We start from the raw sequence: 21,338 nt of genomic DNA on the forward strand, positions 1-21,338 counted from the left end.
GCCAGGTTGAACTGTTTCTGTTTGCTATGTTTTACAAATTTTTCACTACTGTTTTGGACCCATGCTTTCCACATTTGACTTGTTTAATGTCATATTCCAGGTGACTTCAATCTGGTCATAAGTCATCTTTCTCATTCAGACAAGATCTTCATGGAGTGGTCTCTTGGCCCTTGTATTTCCCAGTGGCTGTACACCCAGTGGGTACTTTTCATTTTGGATGCTTTTGCCACACATCACAATTTCAAATTTCTTTGGATCTTCCAGCATGACAATGACCCTAAGCACACATCAAAATATGTGCAATCCTGGTTGCAGAGGAATCATATAAGAGTTCTGGAATGGCCATCGCAGTCATCCGATCTCAACCCAATTGAAAACGTTTGGCATAATTTGAAGACCAGGGTTCATCAGCATCATCTGAAAAACTTGCAAGAGTTGGAGGCCTTCTGTAAAGAAGAATGGAAGAAAATACCAGTCGAGTACTGTCAAACAATCAGAGGGCTATGAGGAGAGATTGCACCAAGTAATTCACCTGAAAGGTTACACAACTGACCATTAAACTAGATGCACGAACACTTTTGCCCCTCCTATGTTTGGTTATTTGTTTATAAACAGTTTATTAGTCATTCAATTTACATAAAAATTTATGTATATGTGTGTTAGTATAATATTTATAATATACTTTCATTATCCTAATCGTGATACTTTTTAGTTATGAGGAAAAAATAATCCTGATGCAGGGTTATGAACACTTTCTGTTGTAACTGTACTTCTGTTGATGTCTTTGCTATATTTTACAGAGACTGCCTGGATCCATTTTCTTCAGCCCTAACTTCTGGTGTCTGCTCAGGTCCATCTTCATTGCCCTGAGATGCAGAATGATTATTCATTTATGCCCTCAGTTGCTGGAATCTGTGTCTACTGACAGAGACCTTCCTACTCTATCTGGAGCAAGATACATGAAGGTCAATAGGCTTTCTCCTATTAAAGAAAAATTACATGGTCATAAACCAAAGGGTTCTCCATTCAGATATTTTCCACCTAAGTAAAAATGACCACTTTGATACAGTGGAACTGTCTCAGTTTCTATTCTAATCTGGATGACATTAAGGCCTTGATTGATTCCTATCATCTTATGTGACTTTCCTTTTAAGAAGCACTCCTGAAACCTACCAATACAGTCACCTTTCAGCAGTTTTCTTTATACCAGAATGGCAGGTTCTGTAATGAACAGAGTACATGGAGGTATGGCACTTCTAGTTAACTTTTATATTCAACCCACCCTGTCTTTGCCACTTGATAACCCTTGATAGCCATAGCTATCTGTGTATCCTGAAGTCATACCATATCTGTTTGTTCTCCCTACCTTTCTCCTGAAGAGACTTATGGTCAATTATGTCTTGATGCTCTTGTTAAACAGTTCCATTTTAAATCCTGAGAGACTTTAATGGGCACAATCCCTTCTGGGGTGGGGCTGATATTGATGGGAGGGATTGTTTCACAGAGTGTATGCTATTGGATCACAACCTTTCTTTTTACAATACTGATTCTTTTTATTTATTTTCATTCATCTAGCCAATATTTTACTGCCATTGATCTATCTATATGCTTCCCTTAACTTTTCTCACTTTTCATGGATGATTGACAGAGATTGGCTGTGGTGGATGCCAACAGATCCAAATGCCTCAGTGTAAGCTGGACCAGGAAAATTGGCTCTCTTGGAACTTCATTCTGCCATCTACTGGTCTGTCTACCATCAGTGGCCAACTGTGTGAGAGCAGTGACTACCTGTATTATCCTGGCAACTGCTCAATCTATTCTTAAGACCTCGACACATTTTCGAGGTATCCTCAGTCCATAATGGAGTTCTGCCTGTCAGGAGGCACAGAAGGCTACCTCCAATGGTGTCTTTCTCTTTCTAACCACATTGTTTTTCAGCAGACCCATGTCCATGCTCTGCAGGTTAAGTGTCAAAGCCAAAAGGAATTTTTGGATTAAATTCACAACTAGCATTCCTTTTACCGCCAGTTCTAAAATAAGTCTTGGATAGAGGAATTGTCTCTTTCCTTTTTGGCCGATCATCTCTATGAATATAATCACCCCTTTACACAGGTGGAACATAAAGTTGCTCTGCATTGGTTTGTCATTACAATAGTTGAACCTGATGGTGTTCACTGTGAGATGCTGCTCCATCTCTCTCTTGTTATTTTTCTGGTTGTTTTTCTGACAGGAGCTTGTATTTCATCATGCTTGGCACCAGGCTATTGCCCTCCCTTTTTCTAGGCCTGGAAATGATCCTGAGATTCCTTCTAATTATCATCCAGTTGCTTTGATTAGCTTTTCCTGCAATGTGTTAGATAAAATGGCTAATGCTTGTCTTGTTTGGTTGCTCAAATCAAACAATCTCCTTTCTCTCACCCAGTGTGGGTTCCATTGACAGTACTCCACTATGGACTACTTGATTTGACTCGTAACCTTGATCTCGGAAGCCTTTTTTCCAGGAAAGAACATTTTGTTTCTGTGTTATTCTTTGACATTGAGAAAGCTTATGAGATTACGTGAAGGTACAGCATTTTGCAGGACTTCCATTCATATTGTTTGTGTATCTGTTTCTGCATTTTTATTCAGAACTTTCTAATGGACAGGTATTTCTAGATTTGTGTGTGTTAAATTTTTTCCCATTCTTTTCCACAGGGCTGGGTCTTGAGTGCCACACTTTTCAGCATCAAAATTAATGTTATTACTACAGAACTTCCTCCTACTAGTAGTTGTTAATGAATTCTTTGTCAATGATTTCATCTTACATCTGTTGTCAAATATGAAATTTATTGAGAAGAAGCATCCAAATTTTGAGATCCGTCTTAATGGTGTTGTTTATCCTGTAAGCTTGCTTTCATTCCTCACATCAAGCAACTTTGTGCCAAAGGTGCAAGGGCACTGAACATCCTCAGTGTCCTCTGTTCCTTCTTTTGGGAAGTGGATTGATGTTTTATCAATGTCTATTGTGTCCTCATTTTGTCCAAACTAGATTATGGGGGGCTGGTCTATGGTTCTGTCAGGACCTTGGCATTGAAGATGCTGGACCTCATTCACCTTCTGGGGCTTCAGCTCTGCTTGGGGCCTTCTGCACTTCTTCAGTCCTTTGAATCTCCTCTTCACCTCCATGATTTGCAACTTTCATTGCAGTATGCTTCTAAACTTCAGTCTTTACCACATCCCATCTGTGGTTGTATCTTCCTTCCTCAATGGGCCTTGCTCTTTTGGAATAGGTGGTCTACCATGATGACAAGAAAACCCACTTGTAGAGAAAAATATATATGTGAAAACGGCTGGTGTGGGTCGAAACATTATTTGCTCTTCTACATGGTGCTTTCTCTACCCATACCAGCCATTTTTACATATAAGGTGGTCTACCATTCTTCCTTTTGGCCTTCATATCTAGGTGCAGCTGGCTGAATTGGGTCTGTTCTTGAATGATGCTGCTGTTTCCACTCATCAATCTGTCCCACCATGGCTTATTACCGACCCCACTTGTGACATTTGTTTTGAGTCATGATAACAAGCTTTTCCAGATCAAACTTTCTGTTGCTCTTTGACTGTCTTGTTTCCATGAACATCAGAAGGAAGTTGTCTTGGCTAGGCTACCCATTGGTCAAAGTTTTTTAACCCATTGTTTTTATTTTATCTGAGACTGATACACCAATGTATGAACTTTGTGACACTCAACTCACAATGGTCCACATTTTACTGTCATTATGACTCTGAACGATGTCACCATTTTAGACGTGTCTTTTCTATATGTTTACGGTGACACTGTTTAACTAACTCATTTTTAAATTATTATGGACTATTGCTTTTTTAATTCTATTTAAATTTTTTACCTACTTTTGGAATTTGATGTGGTTTTCAACTTGGTTTATTTTTATCTTCTATATTTTTTATATGTATTTTTACAACTTGTTGGACACAGCTGGCTTCATTGCTTTGCACCATAAACCACCAACCAACCAACCATTTCCACTTTAAATGCCAGGTTTTTATTATAACATTTTAAATTTAGTAAACTGAAGACTTAAATGTATTTGTGGGAACTTGTCTTCTTTAGTGTTGGTATTTTGTATTAATTTTTCTATTTCAGAATACACTAACCAGAGAGAAAACTGGACAACCAGATGATTTACAACAAAATGAATTTATTTCTAAGTTCAGTGATCGTGTTGATGACAGTGAACTAAATAACCTGAATGATGATATTATGAATGAGAAAAAGGAACCTGAACTTGCAGAAGATATGCAAAAAATTGACTCTGGATTAGAAGGTAGATCTGGTTGGTATAAATTTCTTTAAAAAAAACAGCAATAACAAAGATTATAACTGGTTATAAGAATCTTGTTTTTGGTCAAATCTCAATAATAACTTAAATATTTATTGGACTTTCTCTTCTTCTGTAGAATTAGTTCCAAAATGTATTCCTCCATATTTGATCTGTTTCCTGATACAGTAGCAGTCTACTGTATATTCATGATATATAACACGTGATTGGTTGGATTAAATTCACTAAAAATTCTGAGAAACAATATAATTATTTTGGTAAATGAACTGTTATGTCTTAGATTTTGTACTGTTCCACTGTCCATACTCATCTCTGTATAATTTATCTATATCCATTGAGGCTTAACAGTGATGTTATAACTTTTATATTCAGTGTAATGATTCTGAATGATATTGTGTGATAATATAAATGAACAAGGTATGATAATTTTGATGTTTGTCTATTTTTACTGTTGGTCTTTTAAAATTATCAAAGGAGAGACACACGAACTTACACATTTGTAAGCTCACACTTTCCTCCTTTAGTTGTTGTAAGAGTTGAGGTTCCATAGTTTTATTTGTTCCAGTCTTTCATATGCTCTGTAAGTTAAACAATTTACTGTAACAGGTAATAATAAAGAGCTTTTTTACATGAAACTTTAAAGTGCTTTATAAAGAATTTTACACCGAATAAGTTGTTTAAAATAATGATTTGTTGAAGTGTAATAGTTCTGATCATAGTCAGATGTAAGCACATGTTATTTTGCTGATATATTACAAATTTCTGCAAAACAACTTTATTAAGGCTAGTAGTATGAAAAGTTAGATGCTGTTTTTTATTCAGTAGCTTGTGCATTTCTATAAGTATCTACTATTATATCTATGAAAATTATGAATTGTATTTTAATCCCTTCTTTATGAGTTGTCATAGTGTAGCATGTAATATTAGGAATACAGACATCTTTTTGATGTGGCATTATCATTGTAATTAATTAAAGAAAAGCTTCATTTCTTTTGAATATTGCAAAGTAACTTCATTTAGTGTTCATGATTCTCAACTATGAATGATCAGTTTAATCAAAATAATGTTATCAAGTCATTATATAGCATTATCATTCTAGTGAACAAATATTGTATGATGTAGCTCATTAATTTAATATTTTGTTCACAGTGTTGGTCCATTGGAAATTTAATATTTACTGTAATATGAAATTTGCTTACAGTATCTTCACACAGTATCGTAAGCTTTCAGTTAACAAGTGGATTTTATGCAAAAATCAGAATTTTAAAAACAGTATTTCTACTTAAGATTTGTCTGTACATTTACTTGGCAGTTGTACTCAGACTGTTCCATGTATGAACAAAAGGTGATTTTTATGTTAAGAATGAAAATTTTCACAACTGTTTTCATTTAATATTATTGTTATTGAAGCTGTATGTAATAACTAAACCTGAATGAAAAATTCAACCACACAGCATACACCTATCTCACGTTATGTCAGATAATTTCATAATTTGTGAGCAACTCGCATGCAGACCTTGAATATAAATTTTGTGTTTATTTTTTGTTACTTAACATGATAAATTTCTAATTTTTAGTCTTTAGTTACTTTCATAACACTAAATAAAAATGTACATAAAAAAACAAAATTAGGACTTTCATCTTTGTTTCTTTTTACATTTGACTTCAATGAAACATAGTTCTAGACTTTTGTAACAATAGTACATAAAATATGTTTCATTTATTTCCAGTAATTTACAACATAAATAATCAAATATAATAATAATATTACAATTTATCTGGCTTTTTAACTGAAGTGTAATTGCCTTAGAATAATTCACTTAAACAGTTAGTATGAACTCAGCAATAGTGGTGTTGAAACTGTAGCCCAGATAATACAAAAACTGTCATCAGAATGGATTATCTTTACAAGTAAATTGGGACAATAGAATATTTTCATTCTGTTCATTATAAATTACCCAAGAACAAATATCAAGAGACAATACTGACATTTTGTGAAAGAGAGAATGTGACAGGAGAACATGGCAAGTGAGTTTAACTTTCTCATTTATATCTTCATAAACATACGTTTGGAAACTATAAAATTGGACTGTCTTAGTAATATAGATATATGTACTATAAATCTACATTTTATGTTAAACTCAGGACATCATGTATGAGTGGTTAATATACTGAAAGTGGATATTTTGTACTGAACATATGTCATGTGATACAGACAAGTGATGATTGAATTTTTTTTTTCACATATTTCCTTTTGAAATTAAGAAATTAACATAATATAAAAGTTTGGTTTATTTACGTTATGATGCCACTAAAAAGAGTCAAGACAGAGAAGACTAATGATCTGTTTTATACTGCTGGATATGTTATCTGAGTGCATGTGCACTGCATCAGTGTAAGTTGTGTAATGTTAGGTAGGCATGACTGCAAGGTCAGTGTAATAAAAATGATAAATATATATGTTCATGTATAACATTGTGAGACTTAAGCTACTTAGATCAAACATTTGTATTTTCTTGTTGTAATATGTAGTCATTCAAGCACGAAAAAAAAAACCCTAATTTATATTTATTTCCTTTTTTTTTATGATGGTTACAAAGTTGGTTAAGTGACAAATCCTCACAAGGAGTATAGAAAATAACATAAAATAGAAAGTCTTACTGAAAACAAGCATTTGAAATGTATTTAGGAGGTTTTAGAGATTATGCAAATAATATTTGAAATTTTGGAGATGAAGAATAGATTTTAATTTTAACATGAAATCACTTTGCACTCAGACTTGTAACAAAACACTGTTTTTACAAACAAATCATTGATGGAAATATTTCATTAAAAAATCTGATTTCTGTAAACAAAATTCTTGTAATCTTTACTGAAAATCTACCTGATTTTGTGAATATACATTTACTGTATCAAACCTTATAGTGCAAATACTTAATGTGTGCACAGGTGTAGTTGAACTCGTGTATATTATACTGAGTCCAGCAAATACTTAATGTGTGCACAGGTGTAGTTGAACTCGTATATTATACCGACAAATACTTAATGTGTGCACAGGTGTAGTTGAACTCGTATATTATACCGAGTCCAACAAATACTTGAAATGTCCAACAAATACTTGTGTGCACAGGTGTAGTTGAACTCGTGTATATTATACCGAGTCCAGCAAATACTTAATGTGTGCACAGGTGTAGTTGAACTCGTGTATATTATACCGAGTCCAGCAAATACTTAATGTGTGCACAGGTGTAGTTGAACTCCGAGTCCAACAAATACTTAATGTGTGCACAGGTGTAGTTGAACTCGTTTATATTATATCGAGTCCAGCAAATACTTAATGTGTGCACAGGTGTAGTTGAACTCGTTTATATTATATCGAGTCCAGCAAATACTTAATGTGTGCACAGGTGTAGTTGAACTCGTTTATATTATATCGAGTCCAACAAATACTTAATGTGTGCACAGGTGTAGTTGAACTCGTTTATATTATATCGAGTCCAACAAATACTTAATGTGTGCACAGGTGTAGTTGAACTTCGTTTATATTATACCGAGTCCAACAAATACTTAATGTGTGCACAGGTGTAGTTGAACTCGTTTATATTATATCGAGTCCAACAAATACTTAATGTGTGCACAGGTGTAGTTGAACTCGTTTATATTATACCGAGTCCAACAAATACTTAATGTGTGCACAGGTGTAGTTGAACTCGTTTATATTATATCGAGTCCAACAAATACTTAATGTGTGCACAGGTGTAGTTGAACTCGTGTATATTATACCGAGTCCAACAAATACTTAATGTGTGCACAGGTGTAGTTGAACTCGTGTATATTATACCGAGTCCAACAAATACTTAATGTGTGCACAGGTGTAGTTGAACTCGTGTATATTATACCGAGTCCAACAAATACTTAATGTGTGCACAGGTGTAGTTGAACTCGTGTATATTATACCGAGTCCAACAAATACTTAATGTGTGCACAGGTGTAGTTGAACTCGTGTATATTATACCGAGTCCAACAAATACTTAATGTGTGCACAGGTGTAGTTGAACTCGTGTATATTATACCGAGTCCAACAAATACTTAATGTGTGCACAGGTGTAGTTGAACTCGTGTATATTATACCGAGTCCAACAAATACTTAATGTGTGCACAGGTGTAGTTGAACTCGTGTATATTATACCGAGTCCAACAAATACTTAATGTGTGCACAGGTGTAGTTGAACTCGTAGTTATATTATACCGAGTCCAACAAATACTTAATGTGTGCACAGGTGTAGTACCGAGTCCAACAAATACTTAATGTGTGCATAGGTTATGAACTCATGTATATTATACCGAGTCCAACAAATACTTAATGTGTGCACAGGTGTAGTTGAACTCGTGTATATTATACCGAGTCCAGCAAATACTTAATGTGTGCACAGGTGTAGTTGAACTCGTGTATATTATATCGAGTCCAGCAAATACTTAATGTGTGCACAGGTGTAGTTGAACTCGTTTATATTATACCGAGTCCAGCAAATACTTAATGTGTGCACAGGTGTAGTTGTCGTTTATATTACGAGTCCAGCAAATACTTAATGTGTGCACAGGTGTAGTTGAACTCGTTTATATTATACGAGTCCAGCAAATACGTTTATATTATACCGAGTCCAACAAATACTTAATGTGTGCACAGGTGTAGTTGAACTCGTGTATATTATACCGAGTCCAACAAATACTTAATGTGTGCACAGGTGTAGTTGAACTCGTGTATATTATACCGAGTCCAGCAAATACTTAATGTGTGCACAGGTGTAGTTGAACTCGTGTATATTATATCGAGTCCAACAAATACTTAATGTGCGCACAGGTGTAGTTGAACTCGTGTATATTATATTGAGTCCAACAAATACTTAATGTGTGCACAGGTGTAGTTGAACTCGTGTATATTATATCGAGTCCAACAAATACTTAATGTGTGCACAGGTGTAGTTGAACTCGTTTATATTATATCGAGTCCATTGCAAAAGGATTAATGTGAAAATGAAATGTTGTTTACTGCTAAAGATTTTGTTATATATTCAGGTAGCAGTTAGTGTGCAGTGTGTTTGATCATTACACAGGATATTTAGCACATATCCAGCAGTGTAATATAATATTTAGTATTGGTAGTAGGAATCTATAAATACCAAACTTATTCTTATAATAAACTCAACACTAACCTGTAAAAAAATGTATTAGCATAAATCCATTTCATTTTTTATATTATCTAAAATATTTGATTTTGCTTTCCTATGTTAAATGAATCATATTAGGATTAAAATTTTGAAATTCTTGGTAAATGAATGTTGCAGATCACTAAGCAATTATCTTTTTGAGATCTATTTTCATCAGACTTTTAGTAAATAATAGTTATTAGAAGCCTCATTATTGTAATGTCAGTTTTAAGTATTTTAACATACAATACTGTGTTCTTATTTGTAACATATCAGTATCTCATGTTAAAGTTATTTTTTGAACATGTGCTGCAATGTTCATTGGTATTCCTTGTGCAGTCATTGTTATTCAGAACATACAGTTAAGGGGTTTGAAGTTGTGAGCCTAGAACAGTAGCTGTTATGCATCTTGTGAGGCTAGTTTCTCTTTGGCTCAGAAATGTTATCAGCTTTCGAGAACAAGAACTCTCTATACATCCTACTGTTTGAGGTTAATAGAATCTTCATTCTAGGGTGATATTGAAAATTTGTCTTTGTTTAGTGTTTGTTGTAATAATCATTTAGATTGTCACTTTACAAATTAGTAAAGCTCAGCATAAGTTAATGTTCCTGGTAGCAACAACTTTTCTGTTTTGGACTGTTTCACCAGTATCATCATTGTCATAGATGAGTGCAGATATTTCTTTGTGTATAGGCATAAGTTGACTCGGATAGTAAAAAAACGTTTTTACACTCATGAATGAAAAGTAAAATAAGTGAGTTTCATTATTTGGAAGCTGGAGTATTTTAAAGTGATCTAATATTAAATCTCAGGTTTTCTTTTTATGTGAAGTTTGTTTGTATATATTTTAGTGAAATTAAATAATTACATCCAAATAAAGCCAAATAAGTAAAAAAATCATGAGGAAGGACTGGATTGAAAACAGCAAATCCCAACCTCTGATTAATTATATTATAACCATAAATTTTTAAGCTATAAACAAAACACATTAAAATTAAACAAAATGTGCTGCATGATTTTAAAAAGACCCAAGGGTACAAACTGCAACATGGGATTATAAAATGTATCCGAGATTTTGGAGGTGACTACAGAAGTAGGAATTACATTGTGATGGGGATACACTGTCTGTCATTCTTAATCTCCAATTTAGTAGTCTCAGATAAGAAGATTATAAATTAGGAGAGTGAGATGTGGGTGCTGAAGCCCACAATGTCCCACATCTATATCATTCTTCACTGCCTGCAGACAGTTGTGAGAAGGTGACTGCTCTCCCAAGTTAAAATAATAGGAAAAAGATAAACATGAAAAGATGAAAAATAAATAAATAAAAAATATGGAAAATAAGGTACTACCACTTGGGAGTAAGTAAGATAAAACTTATCTCTTGAAGTTAGCATTCCTGCCCACAATAAGGTAGTACTATATTTCCTTATATTCGTTTTCTTCTTTACTTGGGAGAGCAGTCACCTTCATACAACTGTCTGTATGCAGTGAAGGGTGATATAGATGTGGAATATTGTAGACTTGAGCACCCGCATATTTTTTTCGTAATTTCTAAATTTCTAATCTTCTTATGTAAGACTAGTGAACTGGAGGTTAAGACTGATAGACAGTGTATCCCCACTGCAATGTGGGTCTTACTTCCTCAGTCACCTCCAAAACCAAGGATACATCTTATAATCCCACATTGTAGCTTGTCTTCTAGGATCTTTTAAAAATATGCAGCATATTTTGTTTAATTTTAATGTGTTTTTGATTATGGCTTAAAAATGTATGACTGATTATTTATATATTCAAGTAACCTACTAATCATTGTTAAACAAAATACAAAACACCAAAACAATGAAAACAAAACCTTTTAGGTAGAAGGGAAACTTTTTCTACATCTTGAAAAAATTTGAATGAGTTATCAATGCTGCCAAGTAAAGTACAAATATCACAAAATTCAAATGTATTTTTATGAAAATAGAAATGTAAGAAAGTTATACTATACAAAATGTTACTGTGTGATAACATATTAAATGAATTATAAAAATTAATTTATCCCTAATCTGTGGCCTATTTCAGCTGCTTACCAAGTCACAGCCTGGTATTGGTTATACTGCTTGTAAATTAAGACTGAACAAAGTAACTAAACTAGGATTGTTTTGTATTTAGACAATCATAGCTTTAACCTTTTTTTTTTTTTTTTCCAAGGATGCTTTCATTGTTTCCTATCCAAAATGGATGGTTACATTCTTTTACATATAGTAATGAAAAGTAGCCACAAAAGCTTGTGAAATTATTGTGTCTGTGAAATTAATTTTTTCAATAATATTTTTTTAAAAGTTTTAATACTTCTAAATATGTTTCCAGTAGACATCATTGTTTATTGTTGTGGTTGGTCACAATGTTGGAAACAATATTAGATCATGTGCGATGTGAAGATAATCTTATAACAGTGTAGCATACAAAAAGCATGTTAGGAAGCAATAATTAAAGAATGTTAAAGAAACCATACAGTTATGGAGATAATGTTATACCAGTGTAGTGTAAAGGAAAATGTTTGGAAACAGTATTAAGAGGATGTGTAGTTAAAAAAAACAACATAAGTAGTGAATGAACTGGAGTGGAAATAATCTACCTGTTTGTGAAATGCTTGGCAAGAAATTCTTCTATAAAATTATTTCTTTGACTCAACAGAATTTTTTTCATATGAAGTATCAAAATGTAATCATTACCAATTTGTCAATGAGGAGGAACCTCATCCAGTTTCCCATATTATCTCCCAGACAGTCCTTTAATTATAACTGAATGACTGTACAAATTTTACTACAGTTAGATAAATTATCTGATATTGAGATCAGTTGTTAGTCAGCTGTAGTTCACATAATATTTTCTTAGTAAGGTAGGCTTACTTGTGTCTTAGTACATAGTTTTTTTTTTTTTTACTTTTCAGAGCTATAACTTATTGTAATGAGTGTAAAATATGAATCCTGTTTGTGGTAATTGTTAATTCTGAGACAATAATTCATCTCCATACACAGAAGAGCTTTATCCCTCACACACCTATCTGTTTATGAGTTTTTATTACCTTGAGGCTTGAGCTAATTCTGACCTAAAGATCACGTTTAATATGATCTACACTATTTCATAACGACGTTATCATGTGATGATAACCCTTCACTTACAGAAGAACAACACAACCTTCTCACACAGTAACTCCCTGATTTCTTGAGTTTGAAATAACTTCATTCTCTTCCTCAACCTTGTCTAGAATAGATGTTTTTAAAATTATTAATCAACACTGTGAGATTTGTGATTGTTTACAAAATTTTAAGTTTCATTTCAAATTTTACTAGTTTCCTTTATAACTAAAGAATTATTTTTTCTTCTTACTCATTATGATTCTCAAGTAATGGTAACTTCATCCTGTGATAGTGAAGATGTATATAATGCAAGGTTTGTGTTTCTTGTTGCATCTGGGGACTAATGCTGTAAAGGACATTACAGCTGTTGTTGTGGATTCCTTCATGCTCCTTGGCATCATCTTCCTGTATCAGTGCTCTTTATCCTCAATTTCATCTTGATTAAAATGATGTCAATTTTGACAGGATATCTTCCCTAACAGGGCTTACTGTAGTCACAGCTTTATTTGTGGAGAAAATTTTTTTTTGACATAATTTCACAGGTGTGTTCTTGTTTTTCTTTTTTTCCCCTTGCTTTTTGATTCCTCTGATGCTTTACAACATGAAACCCATACAGAAGACTACCTTGTTTCTCACTCCTACATTAGGTTCTATGCAGACTCTTTGCAAACACCTTCACATACATACTCATGTGCTTCCTCCTCCTTGTCTACTTGACCATTTTTTTCCAGCTTACACCCATTCTTCATTTTTGTTTTTTGATTTCCAGTCTTTGAAATATCTTTTCACTTGGTTAATGGGGTGCTCCCTTAAATTCTACTTCTGTTTCTGCTGCCCAGTTTTCATACCCTCTTCACTTTCTCAACAACCTCCTGCTTTACCTATCATTACTTCATTTTATGTTTAATCCACTTTGTTACCATTAGGAGGTTGTTTTTTTTTTAAAGGTTTATTCTCTTCTTATGACATTGGCCAATACTTCTATTGCTCTATCCCTTCTTGCTTTGTTCTTTTGCTGTTGGAACAGGATGATCTCCTAACTAAAGTATAACCCCTCCATGATTATTTTTGGGCTCCATTTCTTTGCCTTCTTTACTCCAGTCTATAGGAATGATCCTGATACACTGGAGACCTGAGTTAAAGTGTTTCAGCATCAGTCCTCATTGTTTACTATGTTATCTATCAACTTTGCCATTCTGTTCCTGTTCTTGGGTCTGCTGAATCCATGTCTTCCCTTCTACCCCAGCTTCCTGATTTTCTTCAACCTTTTGTCCTCCCACTTGCTAATATCAAGATTGTTGCTTCCTTCATTGGTGACTACCCTGTCAGTTTTGACCCTTTGACATCCATGTTTGTCTGACATTTGAGTTTACCACTTTCTCTCACACAGTCTCCATTTCTCTGCACCTTCTTTTTTGTTTCATTTTCTTCCCTCTTCCTCTTTACCTTCAACATTTCGTGGATGTGGTTTCAGACTTCTTGGCTAAGAATGCCCTCGAGAGGGTATTTTCTCCTGTATTTTGTTATTACTCCAATCTCTTTGTGATCACTAAGAAGACTGGAGACTGGAGTTCAATTACACTATGTAACACAAATTTTGTTCCTGGATAGTATGTGTTATTTCTTAATTGCTTATGTTGTAAAAGTACAGAAAATGGGTGTTATTCCCTTCAAACTTTGCTTTTGTGACCTGGATAATGAAATTTAGAAATTAACCTATTTTCTATGTAAAAACAAGCAAATTTGCACATTTTCATTTACATAAGTTCTAACTAAAACAACATATGAATCAAGATTTACATGTATTTATACTAAAGTTATACAAAAATGACCAAAAATGTTTAGAAGTGGGTAATTTTTTCAAGATTTGTGACTGTAACATAAATCACTTTCATGTATCAGCCCCCAAATATAGTCTCCTCTCATGTTTTTGTTATACGCTCCTTGGTAGAGGCATTCAAAGTTCAGTGTATCTTTGTGGAATCATTCGCCTTGCTCCTCTGATTATTCTCCCATGTTCTCCTTGAATTTATCAATATGAGCATCAAGGATATGGACTTTCAGGGACATCCTGCAGCCCATTTTGCCATAGTTCTTCACCAGAGCATCAACCAGTTCCACATAATTTTTGGCCTTGTGATTGCCCAAGAAGCCCCAAACCACTGCGACAAAGTTGCCCCAATGTTTTTTTTTCCTTCCTACTGAGCTTCTTGGGGAATTCTGTGCATTCCAGGATCTTCTTTATTTGTGGTCCAACAAAGACACCAGCTTTGACCTTTGCCTCAGACAGCTTAAGGAAGAAGTTTCGAATGTACTTTAAGGCTGGAGACTCCTTATCAAGAGCTGTGACAAATAGTTTCATAAGACCCAATTTTATGTGCAATGGTGGGAACAACACCTTCTGGAGGTCCACTAGTGGTTCACACTTGACATTGCGTCTCCCCACAGAGAACTCGGTCTATTGTGACCAGTACTTCCTGTTGTAGTGCGCTGCAGTGTCCCTGCTGTCCCAAAGGCAAAGATAACAGGGAAACTTGGTGAAGCCTCCTTGGATACCTATCAGAAATTCAACCATTTTGAAGTCTCCAATAATCTCCCAGTCATACTCATTATACTTCAAGGCTTCTTGCTAGAAGCAAGGTCTTGACACTATTGTATTCCTCGTTGAAGTGCACCGAATGAGCCAGGGGAAGAGACAGATACTTACTCCTGTTATGGAGAAGCACAGCTTTGAGGCTTCTACAACATTCGAGAAAGTTCTTGAAAATTATTGTAAGTTCAAGGAAATTCTCTATCAGCTACTCAGTACTGAATCTACCTGAAATGTTCTGGAAATCTTTGGAAATTTCATTACCCAGGTCACAAAAGCAAAGTTTGAAGAGAAAAATAGGTCTTTTTCATTTACTTTAGGCATAAGCAATTGGGAAATAACACTTTCTGTCCAGGAACAAGAAAAAGTAAAAACTTTGTTACATATTGTTATTGACCCAATGTTTCTTGATTCTGTATGGAGGGTTTCTTTTCTTTCTGGTGATTCTTTTCATACTATGGATAATTATGGTCACTGTTTCAGACATTTTTTTTACACATTCTAACTACCTTGTCCTCCAGATATTTTCTTTGTTTTGTATATCAGGATTGATTCTTCCAGTTCCATGCTCTTTCTTTTGGCATTGTGTGTGTTCTTTATGTCTGTAATTTAGTCATGAGGCATTCACCTCCTAATGTTTTGTTATCAAATGGATTGCTAATTTGTCCTTACCTCTCATTAAGAGGACTCTACTTTTGACACCTGCATTTTTCTGCAGGAAGTTGCTTGGCTGGGCTAGTTTCTTAAGCCTTTTCAAGTATTTTCTCACACTTGCTGTATATTTGGTGCATATTGGAATGTTCTTGAACTTCCCTCTCACTTAAAAGCAATGGAATGTCCTGTCACCAAAGTTTATGTGTCTCATTTATACCCTCTATACAATAATGTTTTGCTTTTGGGAACTCTGGTTTCCCTTGAATCACTCTATCCTTTAGGCTGCACTATAGTGCCTCTTCCAGTTGAAATTGTGGTAACAGTGGAACACTTTTCTTGTGATTTGTTGTTCTCAATTCCACACCTTCATTTTCCTTTTCTTGAGGATTTGCCTTGGTGGCTCAACCATGTCAACACCATGGTGTGCATCTCCTTGCTAATCCCAACAACAGTTCTCTTTATTTACAGATACCTCTGTCATGCTTGGAAGAGTGCTTGAATGACTTTGAATATATGAGCTCAGGGGGAACATTTACTGTATATCAATGTCCTTGAATTCCATACCATCTGTCAGGTATTTTCTTCTTTCTTTCCTCTTGTGAATCTGTTAGTTATGATTCATTCCAATAATTGTACAGGTGTTTTTATGTCAACCATCAGGAGAGTATCCATTTCCAGACTGTCTGCTTCCACGCATTGGATTTGAATTTTTGAACTTATTCCCATTGGATTTGTCTTGCTGCTTGTCAGGTGCCAGATGCTCTAAACTTGATGATGATTGTCTTCCTTGGCCAGAAAGAGTTCTGGTTATGGAGTAGTCTCTCCACCTTCATTTTTTGTTGTTGTTGGGTTTACTTAGTTGGGCATGCCACTTATCAGTGTCTTTGCCAGACTTCTTCTCTTCAGGTACCCAGAGTACCCATTTCCTCATTCTTCAGCCTTGGCAGTTTATGCTCTCAGCCAGAGCTAGTCTCACCATTTTTCTGTATACCTATTCTCTTATTCCTTATGTCATGTTTTTGATAAATGATATTTCTTGGCAGGTCTTGGTGGTGGCACAACCCTGATTGCCTCTGCTTTGCCAGATGATTTGCAAGCCTCTTTGTCAATCTCTCTTTCTCCAAACACATATATATTTCACCCAAAGATGTGATATGTGGGATTTGTCCAGATTCTTATTGCCAGGGCTGGGTATTTTAATTTTGTTGCCTTTTTTTAATCCAATTTCTGTGCTCATTCAAGCTTACCCATCTATCAACAGAGGTGGTGAGTTTTTCAACATTATTCTTTCAGCATCTGCATTCATTCAGATCACCTTACTGTGGCTCATTTTTTGGCTGTGTTTGTTTAACCGTGGATTAATGCTTTCTGCAATTGTTGGTTCTTAAATGGCTTTATCATTTCACCTTTCCTATTACTGTTAAGTTTTTCTTCTCTGACCAGTTTGTTCTGATCCTTCTTTCCTTCAATGACACCCTTCTTTTACTATTATGCTTGACTGGGATTTTGACATGATTTTATATGTTCTTATATGTAATCTGTTTGAGACATTGGCTTGATGTTCATCATGCCTTCATTCAACTTGTCTAGGGTTTCTGCCATTCAGACGGTATATGCCATCAATGTTTTCTGCACTCTCTTTTGCCAAAATTACTTAATTTTGTATCCAGAACAGGAGTTTCTTCTTAATGCTTCAACTGCTCAGAAAGGTGATCATTCTTTCACATTTCATTGCATCAAATTCATCTGTTGTCTCCCACTCTTGTGTTTTATTTTCATCCACCCTTGAACAAAATCCTTTAGGCTATTATACACCTTCTCACCCATCTTCCTTTCTTCTACTGCACATTTTTCTTTTACTTATCTAAGAAAGAAATTATTTCAAATGAAACGCCTAAGGAAAATTACTATATCAGGAAGTTGTGGCACCCTCATATTGATAGAAGGAAGTTCATGTCAGATATATGATTTTCAGGTAGAAGTTGGCTTGCGTATAGTAGCATGTCATTTTCATAGTTAGATGTGTGGGGAATCAACCTATTCTGTGTACAATAGTTAGCATGTATCAAAATTATATTTTCAGTAGCATGTCATTTACACAGTTAGATGTGTGAGAAATCGACTTATTCTGTGTACAATAGTTAACATGTATCAAAATTATATTTTCAGGTAAGGAAAATGTTAAATTATAGAGGACATTAGTAATTAATGTATTAACTACTTTTTATTACTGATCAAAATTTATCATATAAAACATTAGGTTAATACAAAGAGAAAGTTCCTGTATCTCATAGTATTTATGTTTTCTTTCAGTATTCCAGTTTCTGTAAAAATGTCAGTAGGGTTATTAATAGTGATTGTTAAAAATGAAGTTAATTGTTTGGATGCATTTATTTATTTTCAAAGATAGTGATACTTAAAAGAAAAATGTTTTATTTTTTATATTGATTATATCAATAATCTGATTCTCAGATGTAAAGATGGACAACTATTGTGGAAGTCAGTTACCTGGTGGTCGTGTTTTAACACAAGATGATTCTTGTACAGAAACAAACAAGTTTCAAAAATTAAACACCAGTGATGTGTCAGGAAGAAATACTTCAAGAGAAAATAAAGTAAAGTATTATCAGAAACCACACAGTTGTGCAGTGTGTTGCAAACAATTTGGAAGAAGAAGTGACCTAAAAATTCATCAGAGAATTCATACTGGGGAGAAACCATACAGCTGTATAGTTTGTGGAAAAGAATTTGGAAGAAAAAGTGAAATGAAAAAGCATGAGAGGATACACACTGGTGAGAAACCATATAGTTGTGTAGTTTGTGAAAAAAAGTTTGTAAGAAGTGGGGACCTGAAAATACATCAAAGAATTCATACTGGGGAGAAACCATACAGCTGTGAAATTTGTGGGAAAGAATTTGGGAAAAATAGTAACCTGAAAATACATCAGAGAATACACACTGGAGAGAAGCCATACAGTTGTGTAGTGTGTGGAAAAGGATTTGGAATAATTGGTAATCTAAAAATACATCAGAGGATACACACAGGAGAGAAGCCATATAGCTGTGTAGTGTGTGGTAAAGAATTTGGAACAAACAGTGAAGTGAAGAAGCATGAAAGGATACACACTGGAGACAAACCTTACAGTTGTGTAGTGTGTGGTAAAAAATTTGGAAGAAGTGGTGACCTAAAAATACATCACAGAGTTCATACTGGAGAGAAACCTTATTGTTGTGGAATCTGTGGAAAAGAATTTGGAATAAATAGTAACTTAAAAATACATGAAAAATCACACACTGGGGAGAAACCATACAGATGTGTAGTGTGTGGCAAAGAATTTGGAAGAAGTTGTAGCCTAAAAATACATCAAAAGATACACACTGGTGAGAAACCATATATATGTGTAGTGTGCGGTAAAGATTTCATAACAAACAGTGAACTAAAAAAACATGAGAGGATACACACTGGTGAGAAACCCTATGGTTGTGTAGTGTGTGGTAAAAAGTTTGGAAGAAGTGGTGACCTCAAAATGCATCAGAGAGGCCACACGGGAGAGAAACCATTCACTTGTGAAATTTGTGGGAAAGAATTTGGAAATAATAGTCATCTAAAAATACACCAAAAATTGCACACAGGGGAGAAGCCATACAGTTGTGTAGTGTGTGGCAAAGACTTTGGAACAAATAGCGAAGTGAAAAAACATGAAAGGATACACACTGGTGAGAAACCCTATAGCTGTGTAGTGTGTGGTAAAAAATTTGGAAGAAGTGGTGACCTAAAAATACACGAGAGAGTTCATACTGGGGAAAACCATACAGTTGTGGAATTTGTGGGAAAGAATTTCGAATAAGTAGTAACCTAAAAATACATCAGAGAATACACACTGGGGAGAAACCATACATCTGTTCAGTGTGTGGCAAAGATTTTGTAAGTAAAAGTGATCTAAAGAAACATGAAAGTATACACACTCTGGAGAAACCATACAGTTGTGTAGTGTGTGGCAAAAAATTTCAACGTAGTAGTAATTTAAAAGATCATGGGAGAATACACACTGGGGAAAAACCATACAGTTGTGTAATGTGTGGCAAAGAATTTATAAGTAATAACAGCTTAAGAAAACATGTTTTAAGAACACATGAAAAGACACACTAGAGAACATTTATAGAGAGGTGAGTGTGAGACAAAATTTCTCTGCATTATGCTTTAAAAGTTAGTGTAAGTAGATTTATTGTAGGGAGAAACCTATTTCTGTGGTGTGGTTGAGAAATTAGAATAATAGTCATGTTAAGGAAAAACATATGGGTTCAGAATAAATGTAAACCATAGAAATGTAAAATATGTACAATCATCATTTATAATATCTGTTACAGATAATTTTTACAGAGTTCTTTTCTCGGAAAATCTGAATAATAGTAGAGGAGATAGTTGTTCAATGAAGGAGTACTGGCCGAAAATGCTGGTTGTTAGAATGTATATGTGGTTGATAGCTTGGACTTTAAGGTACAGTACTTCCTGTTTAAAATAGAATAAAAGAATGAAAATATATTTGAGAAACTTGTTGAAGACTGTAAAAGAAAACCTGAAGTATTAATATATGAAATTCAGCATATAATTGAGAAACTTGTTGATGTGATTGTATTTGGTTTTCAGTTCAGTTCTTTTAGTTAAGAAATAATAGTTGTGTACACATTTTACAAAAATTAGGTTTATTCTTTGATGTTAACAGATCACTTGCTCATGATGTAAGTTTTACAGAATGCATCAGTTTTATAGTTCAGCTTTTATAGTTTTTTACAGATGTTTTTTCATGTGTATTTTATTTTACTATCTGAAATATAATTTAAATTATGAACATAATTTTGAATGAAAAGTTGAAAGTTAATAGATATGCACTGCCTTACTTTTAATCAATTTTTTTTTGTTATACTCTGCTACTTAGATAAGAAAGCTACATTCATCTAAGAGCAGATGTTCTAATTTTTTATTCAGCATTGTTAGATGACAAATGACAAAAACTAGTTTCAATTTGATCAGAGTTTACTTCTGTTCTTGTATATGTTTTGTAAATTACAGAACTAAATTACAGACTGTGTGTTTTTCACTTTTTCTAAGTGTGTTAACATTTTCAAATCATCAAAGTAATGATAACCTGCTAAACTTTTGTCATTGTTATTTTTTTAATAAAATGTTTCTTGTATATCTGATTTAATTTTGTAAATAATTATTTCAAGATTCTTCAAATAGAATAAAATTCAATGATTGTGTACAATTTTTATCATTAATTATCTCTTACCTGAAATGTTTCTAGTAAACAACACAAACATTTTTCTGGATCCTAACAAATATATAATTTAAAGTCAGTGCATTTCTTTGAGTCTGTAATGTGTGATATTGAAAAAATAAAATATAACTCCATGAACATGTCA

General features: G+C 34.0%; 1 pseudogene across 1 annotated transcript in view; it reads left to right on the forward strand.

Annotated features, from left to right (window-relative positions):
* LOC143223666 (uncharacterized) overlaps positions 1 to 21,338 on the forward strand; it is a 34,101-nt pseudogene extending 12,763 nt beyond the window's left edge. The window contains exons 5-6 of the transcript XR_013012996.1: positions 4,139 to 4,328; positions 18,387 to 21,338. The product of XR_013012996.1 is annotated as an uncharacterized LOC143223666 (transcript). The remainder of the gene's footprint in view (positions 1 to 4,138; positions 4,329 to 18,386) is intronic.

This window comes from Tachypleus tridentatus, chromosome 8 (assembly GCF_004210375.1).
Source record: "Tachypleus tridentatus isolate NWPU-2018 chromosome 8, ASM421037v1, whole genome shotgun sequence".
In the NCBI taxonomy this organism is placed as follows: domain Eukaryota; kingdom Metazoa; phylum Arthropoda; class Merostomata; order Xiphosura; family Limulidae; genus Tachypleus; species Tachypleus tridentatus.